Genomic DNA, 6,000 nt, shown 5'->3' with positions numbered 1-6,000 from the left:
AAGGTACTGTTTTACGGATATTGCTGGTATTTTCCCTCTGAGGTTAAGTCGCTGCTACTAAGACAAAAAAATGAAGGTGAATCGAACAACCACTTCCCCTTCAGGCTGAGAAGTCCCCATTCTTACCTCACTTTGTTGCCTTCCAAAAGTCTCTCTGATGGATCCATTTCTTCCAAACTACAGCTATCAAGCCAACACAACATTCAGTTGACAACGACAAGACTCAACTATAATGGCAACACAGTATTCAATTTACATCACAGTTGCATATCCAGCCTGAAGGGTGCCTTTGTAACAACGAAGGCTCTTGCCATATGATTGGCAAAGTCAGGAGGAAAGAAACACATGAGCGATGCGGGCTTGTCTTCAGAACAAGTTTTATTAAGGTTTTGCTTTAACAAACAAATGTGTGAAGGCATCGATTCCTTAAGTTTTCTGTCGTATGGCACGGACAAAAGGAAAACAACAGACTGGGAAGCGAATTCGGCACATAAACAACAGAGTAACAAAAGAGGCATGGATTAGTCTATATAGCTGTTATACCATCTATTAGAAGACATTTTGCAAGCAACAGTCTACATTTCTTTGCATTTAAGTAAAAACATATTTTTGATCAAGAAAATTACTTTTTCTTTTTTTAAAACTTTTTCCTTTATATCACAAATGTCAGGGTAAGGCAAATCCCAGATGAATTGTATGATAAAAACCCCTATTCCCCGAGAAAATAGATCCGACATACTCTGCTAAGTTTGTCGGTTTGAAAGCAAAGCAGGCATGCACTGCATATAGAGAAATGTCTTTTTTTTTTTTTTCCTTTTTGATCAAGTGCATAAAGCAGAACAGTGTTAATTCACAAAGAGGCTTTTTCAGTGCTTTATAGAAAGATTTGCAATTAGCTGCAGTGAATGTGTGACCCAGCGTTACAGATGACGTCTCAGACATCTTCTTTGGAGGTCGGCGTGGAAGGAAACCCGCCCATCATTGGAGCAGTCACTGGCCGGAGGATTAGCGAGCCTCACGGCAGGGACCAGCACTGTCAGAAATGGGAGCTGCAACGTTAAAGCAGAGTCCGATATCTTGCATGCAGACACCAACACGCAGGGGCTTCCCCTCTATGCCAGGAACCAGCTCCCACATTTCTATACTTCCTGTCACATCGGCAGAGACTGTGTGGAGGAGCATGGGCCCAGCTGCAACCAGCAAACCCAACTGAGGAACTCAAACCACCCAACTCTGCCCACTCTATGGGAGTGAAAAATGAAAGAAGCCGTAACAAAATGAAAATCCACTGGAAGAAAGAGAGAGACCTATCTGAAGATCGCCCTGTAAGGATTCAATCAACTCATACATTTATTTATTCAACACTTCCTACACTTCTAGACATCACACTTGCTGCTTCGTCTTCAGGAAAACCTTTCCCAGCTTCAGAGACTTGCTGCCATTCAAAGACCAAGGCTGAATGAAAAGTGCAATGAAATTACTGTCACAAGTTATAAATATCATGTCTAACATGAGGCATTTTTGCAGTTACTTATTGTTCTTTACTTCAGTTGGTCTTTGCAAGGACTTAGATGAGCCTTTGTCTCCAAACAGTTGTGCTTTTATAGCCAGCCTCCTTGCCAAAACAAGGCTTGCAAATGCTTGAGGGATATGTAACAGCTCTGTTGAGGCTAGTTTACCCCGCTAAGGACCTGCAATCTAGGTTGTCTTCAATGTTTCTGAGCAATTCAAAGATGAGCTTTCCCAATCTATCCCATGCTGTATGGAGGCAGTTCCCTCACATTCCCAGAGAAGTGGATCCCTTTGATCTTTGTCTTTTCACAGAGACAGCACTAACGGAAGAACTGCGGCGAGAGATACCTGATGCATTCTTTCCTCTTCCTCCCACTCTTCCACCTTCTGTTATGACAGACTGTTTAAATCAAAATCAGCAAGTACAGAAGACACATAGAAAGGGGTGTGCATTGCAGAGATGCACTATTTGCAAAGCCATTGTCTACAAGACTGGAATCTGCTGGAAAAGAGGTGAAGGAACATCAGGAAAATATCCATGTCCCAAAAGATGCATTTTGCATCTGGCAAGCTAACAGGGATGAGAAATAGAAGAGTGGCTTCGAAGTGAATAAAGTCCAAAATGTAGAGCTAGAGGGTAGTTATCTCTCTAGGAAAACTAGCAAGAGTATAAGACAGATTAAAAGGCTTATGCTGTTTCTTCTAAAGCTGACCCAACTCCAAGTATCCGCTAATCTCCAAGAGAAGTGTATGATGAAGAATCTCCTTGAGATCTTCTCTGGCATGACCTCCATATGGTGCAAAATGCCACAGGAGCTGGCACGCAGAAATATTCATCCACCAAAGATACCACAAAAAGCAAATGTGCTGGAGCCATACACAAGGTGAAAAGGAGGCAGTGTTCCTAGGAGCTGTGCGTGCTCTCATGGGGAAATCTGGAGCTTTTGTTGTTTTCTTTTCTAATCCTTGCTTGTCTTGACACTCTTCCAAATCAACCTGCAGCAGATAGACAGCAGCCATCAAATGCCATAGCTGATGCTATATTCTGTAGGGACACAGTTTACTTGCTGATGCTGGTGGAGAATTTATCAACAAAGCTCCAATACCTGGGATAAACGTAGATCGCAGGAGGACGGACATCCTTCCACGTCTTGGAAAATACCTTGCCTTGTTTTTTAGTAGTAAATAATTGATTTGGGATTAGTGCCTATTCAGGATTGGGAAAGAGAGACCATCAAGCTACTTTGTTTAAAAGGATCCAATTATTATCAATGGCATTTTGAAATATGGTTTGTAGCCCGGGGACAAGTTGTGCGCTCTTCTGTCGTGCGTATCTTCTACTGGTTTCATTTGCAGTGTAGCAGAGAACTGTACGTAAAATCCTTTTGTTTGTTCTAAACATTTCTGTGCGGCATTTGCTGGCAGACCAGTTGACATATGGTGAGACATTCTTATCCAAATAACTGTTAATTGCTTTTTTTCTTTTAAATTTAAAAAAATCATGTATATGCAGTGGGAAATATAACGAGGGCTCACATGAGATACAGTGTGAAGCTGTTAAAGCCAGAAGCCATACTTAAAGATGTTTTAAATACAGAATGCCTGCTATCCTCCTTTGCTCACAGATTCCAGGAAATGTGTTGCCTGCCCCTACATGAAGGTTATACTTATGGCACATGGATTTTGACATGCACGGACCTCTCTGGAAAAGAGGCAGATTGATCTGGGGTACTCTCTGTTTGAGGCCATGTGTTATTTGCACCCACGATCCGTGGAGGGGCATGGCATAGTGCAGGCTTGTCACGGTTTAGCTTTATTGTACCCCAGAGATCTCCTTTAGGCTTGCAAAGAGTAGAGGCAGGGGAAATACTGAGACAGCAGGTAAGTGAGAAGATAGTGTTAATATGCAGGCTCTGCCTATGGTGCGCACTCAGAGTCCAGCCACTGACTCTTCAAGCAACTGGGTTGGGAGCTGCTGACTGCTCTGCATTAAGAAAAGTTGCTAGGAGCTGCTGATCGACAAGCTGGGAGGCAGGCAACGTGCAGGGCTGTCTCTATCAATATATCTGAGATTTTGGAGCGTCTCGTCTTTCAAATCCCTAGCACGAGGAGGGATGTTGTTTATTGGTGCGTGTGGATTATAATCCTTTGTGGCAGTTCATGTTCTTAAAGCAAATCTCCATTGGTATCCTAGGGAACAGTTTAAAAAAAAGGGCAGGGGGGGCAGGGAATAAACGTGCTCCCACAAGTTGCCTGCAGACAGTATCAGAACTGGGGAGGAAAATAAAGATGCTAGAAAAGGGATGGACCTGAAGACGGGCTAACAATACGATGGAGGAGGAAAAGAGACCCGATATAACACAGGGACTCGTCATTCAGAAGTAACTGTTGTAATTGCAGGAATAATTGCAAACCATCATCAGAACTGGGAAATTGTGATTCTTTCCAACATGTTTACAGAACAAAACGCAATGAAGAACAGAGAGAAATCAAAGCAAAGAGTCATTTCCCCAAAGCTCCCTCCCTCCCAACCCACCGAGCACCTCTGTGTGCTCTCTTCTGCCAAGAATGATGCCATAGGATGTCAGCGTCTGCCCTTTGGGTTTTGTCGGGTCTCTTGTCTCCTGCATCCTTTTTTTGTCCTAGAGGGGAAGAAAGAAAGAAAGAAAAAAGGCAGAAATTAAGAATAATGCTTGCACAGACTTCAAGTCTCATCTTCCTAATGCAGAAGCCAAAGGTTTCCCTATCCATCACACACACAAAATGTGTGCATCGTGTGGTGTATACACATATATTACATTTACAGTTATCTCAGTGGTGTCTCATATCAGTGCAGAACCTCTCTCTTTTGCTGATGAGGACTTGGTAAACTATTTCTGCCTTAACGGAGTGCCATGGCCATCAGTCTGTAGCTTCATGCATACATTTATTCTGTGAATCACTGGAATAAATTCTCTTGCTCACAGCATAGCACATCAGTTTGTACTAGATACTGGCTCTGGTGATAATCTGGGAACTGGGACCTCCTTCACCTGTCCACATTATTTTATTAAAAAATCCAAGGCAATAATGTAAGGGATAAGACACAAGAAACCAGCTAGGCCTTCCTTCAATTCATAACCTGACTATTTTTCCCTCCCAGTTTCATGCTATGAACCTGCCCATGCTTTTGAGCTAAACTTTTGCAAAGTGACATTTCCTGCCCTAGACTATCCTTCAGAACATTCCTTTCTCTTGCCTCCTCATCGCTGGATCTCAAACAGAACTCACCTTTCAGGCACATTTTAAACACCTCAGCTTTTTGCAGCAGTGGCCAATCAGCAATCAGAAGCACAGCACTCATCCCATGCACAGTGCTGAGGAGATGCTTGCTCATGCAGACACTCACGAGACCTACAGTATACAGGGCCCGAAGAGCTCTGACATGATCCCGGACCTTACAGGCAGCTGGTCTCAGACCCATGGCTTCATGAAGAAGCACAGCTCTGGAAATCAGTGATACAAACTGGCAGCACTAATTAGAGTCTTGCGTGTTCCCACAGCAACAAGCCACCTAGCAAGCCCTTCTTTCAGCTCTCAGAGGTCCCTGGCACTGGTGGTGCTTTGGTGCTAGACCACACAACATTTTTCAAAAGCACCACATTCAAATAATAAATGTGGTGAGCAGAGACCTTGGACGCTTAACATGCTGATTGGTCCTCCCCAGCATACCTGCTCCTTGCAATTAAAACAAGGCAGAAAGGTCAGGAGGACCCAAATGGAGAGCTGCAAAGAGTTCAATTTCTACTTCTAATCCCGCACTTGCCATTAAAATGCTGGGAAAGTCTTTGTGTAGGCTGGCTCAGGTCCCTTTTGCTTCAGAGAGGTACCAGGAGAATGAGACCTTGCAGTGGAATTGAGGACATTTATTAATTAATTGCTAATTGTAGTGTTACTCTGGTGAACTTCACCTTCATACAGCAAAAATGACTGCAGCCCAAAACATTCAGAGATATTAATTTCCATAGGAAAACGTGGCTGAAATGCAGACCCTCCTACAGAACACGTGAAAGCCATGGTAATTGTCACATCCATTTTTTAAACCAGTGAAGGGTATTAACCTTTCATTGTATTTTTAACTCTGAGAATTTTATTAGTTTCTTTTCCTTTTTTTCTCTAAGAGAACATATGACAGGAGGCTCAGGAAGGGGGAAGGAAGAGCCGTGGAAGCCGAATTTTAATTGCAAAGGCTCTTTCTCATTGTGTGTTGGTACTTTTTAGCAGGGACACCATCGGCTGTATTTCTCGCTCCAGCAGTACAGCGGCATATTGTCAATATGCTGACAAGGGCAAAGGGGCGTGCTCAGTAATAAGACCTTGTATTTTAAATCTCTCCAATACAGCTGCCACTGTTGTAAAGCTTCTATATTTGGTCTTGAGCTACATGAAATCCTATTACATAAATAGCACACCTTGCCGTGTATGATATTGACAATGCCGAGGCAGCGT

General features: G+C 43.1%; 1 protein-coding gene across 4 annotated transcripts in view; it reads right to left on the bottom strand.

Annotated features, from left to right (window-relative positions):
- Positions 1-358: 358 nt before the first annotated feature.
- MACROD2 (mono-ADP ribosylhydrolase 2) overlaps positions 359-6,000 on the bottom strand; it is an 835,869-nt gene continuing 830,227 nt past the window's right edge. For all 4 annotated transcript variants that reach the window (XM_019612526.1, XM_010706427.2, XM_010706430.2 and 1 more), the window contains one exon: positions 359-4,154. The gene's annotated coding sequence lies outside the window, so the exon portion shown is untranslated. The remainder of the gene's footprint in view (positions 4,155-6,000) is intronic.

Source organism: Meleagris gallopavo, chromosome 2 (genome assembly GCF_000146605.3).
Source record: "Meleagris gallopavo isolate NT-WF06-2002-E0010 breed Aviagen turkey brand Nicholas breeding stock chromosome 2, Turkey_5.1, whole genome shotgun sequence".
In the NCBI taxonomy this organism is placed as follows: Eukaryota; Metazoa; Chordata; class Aves; order Galliformes; family Phasianidae; genus Meleagris; species Meleagris gallopavo.
Note: the sequence above shows the minus strand (reverse complement) of the source record. Positions and strands in the feature narration are given on the sequence as shown.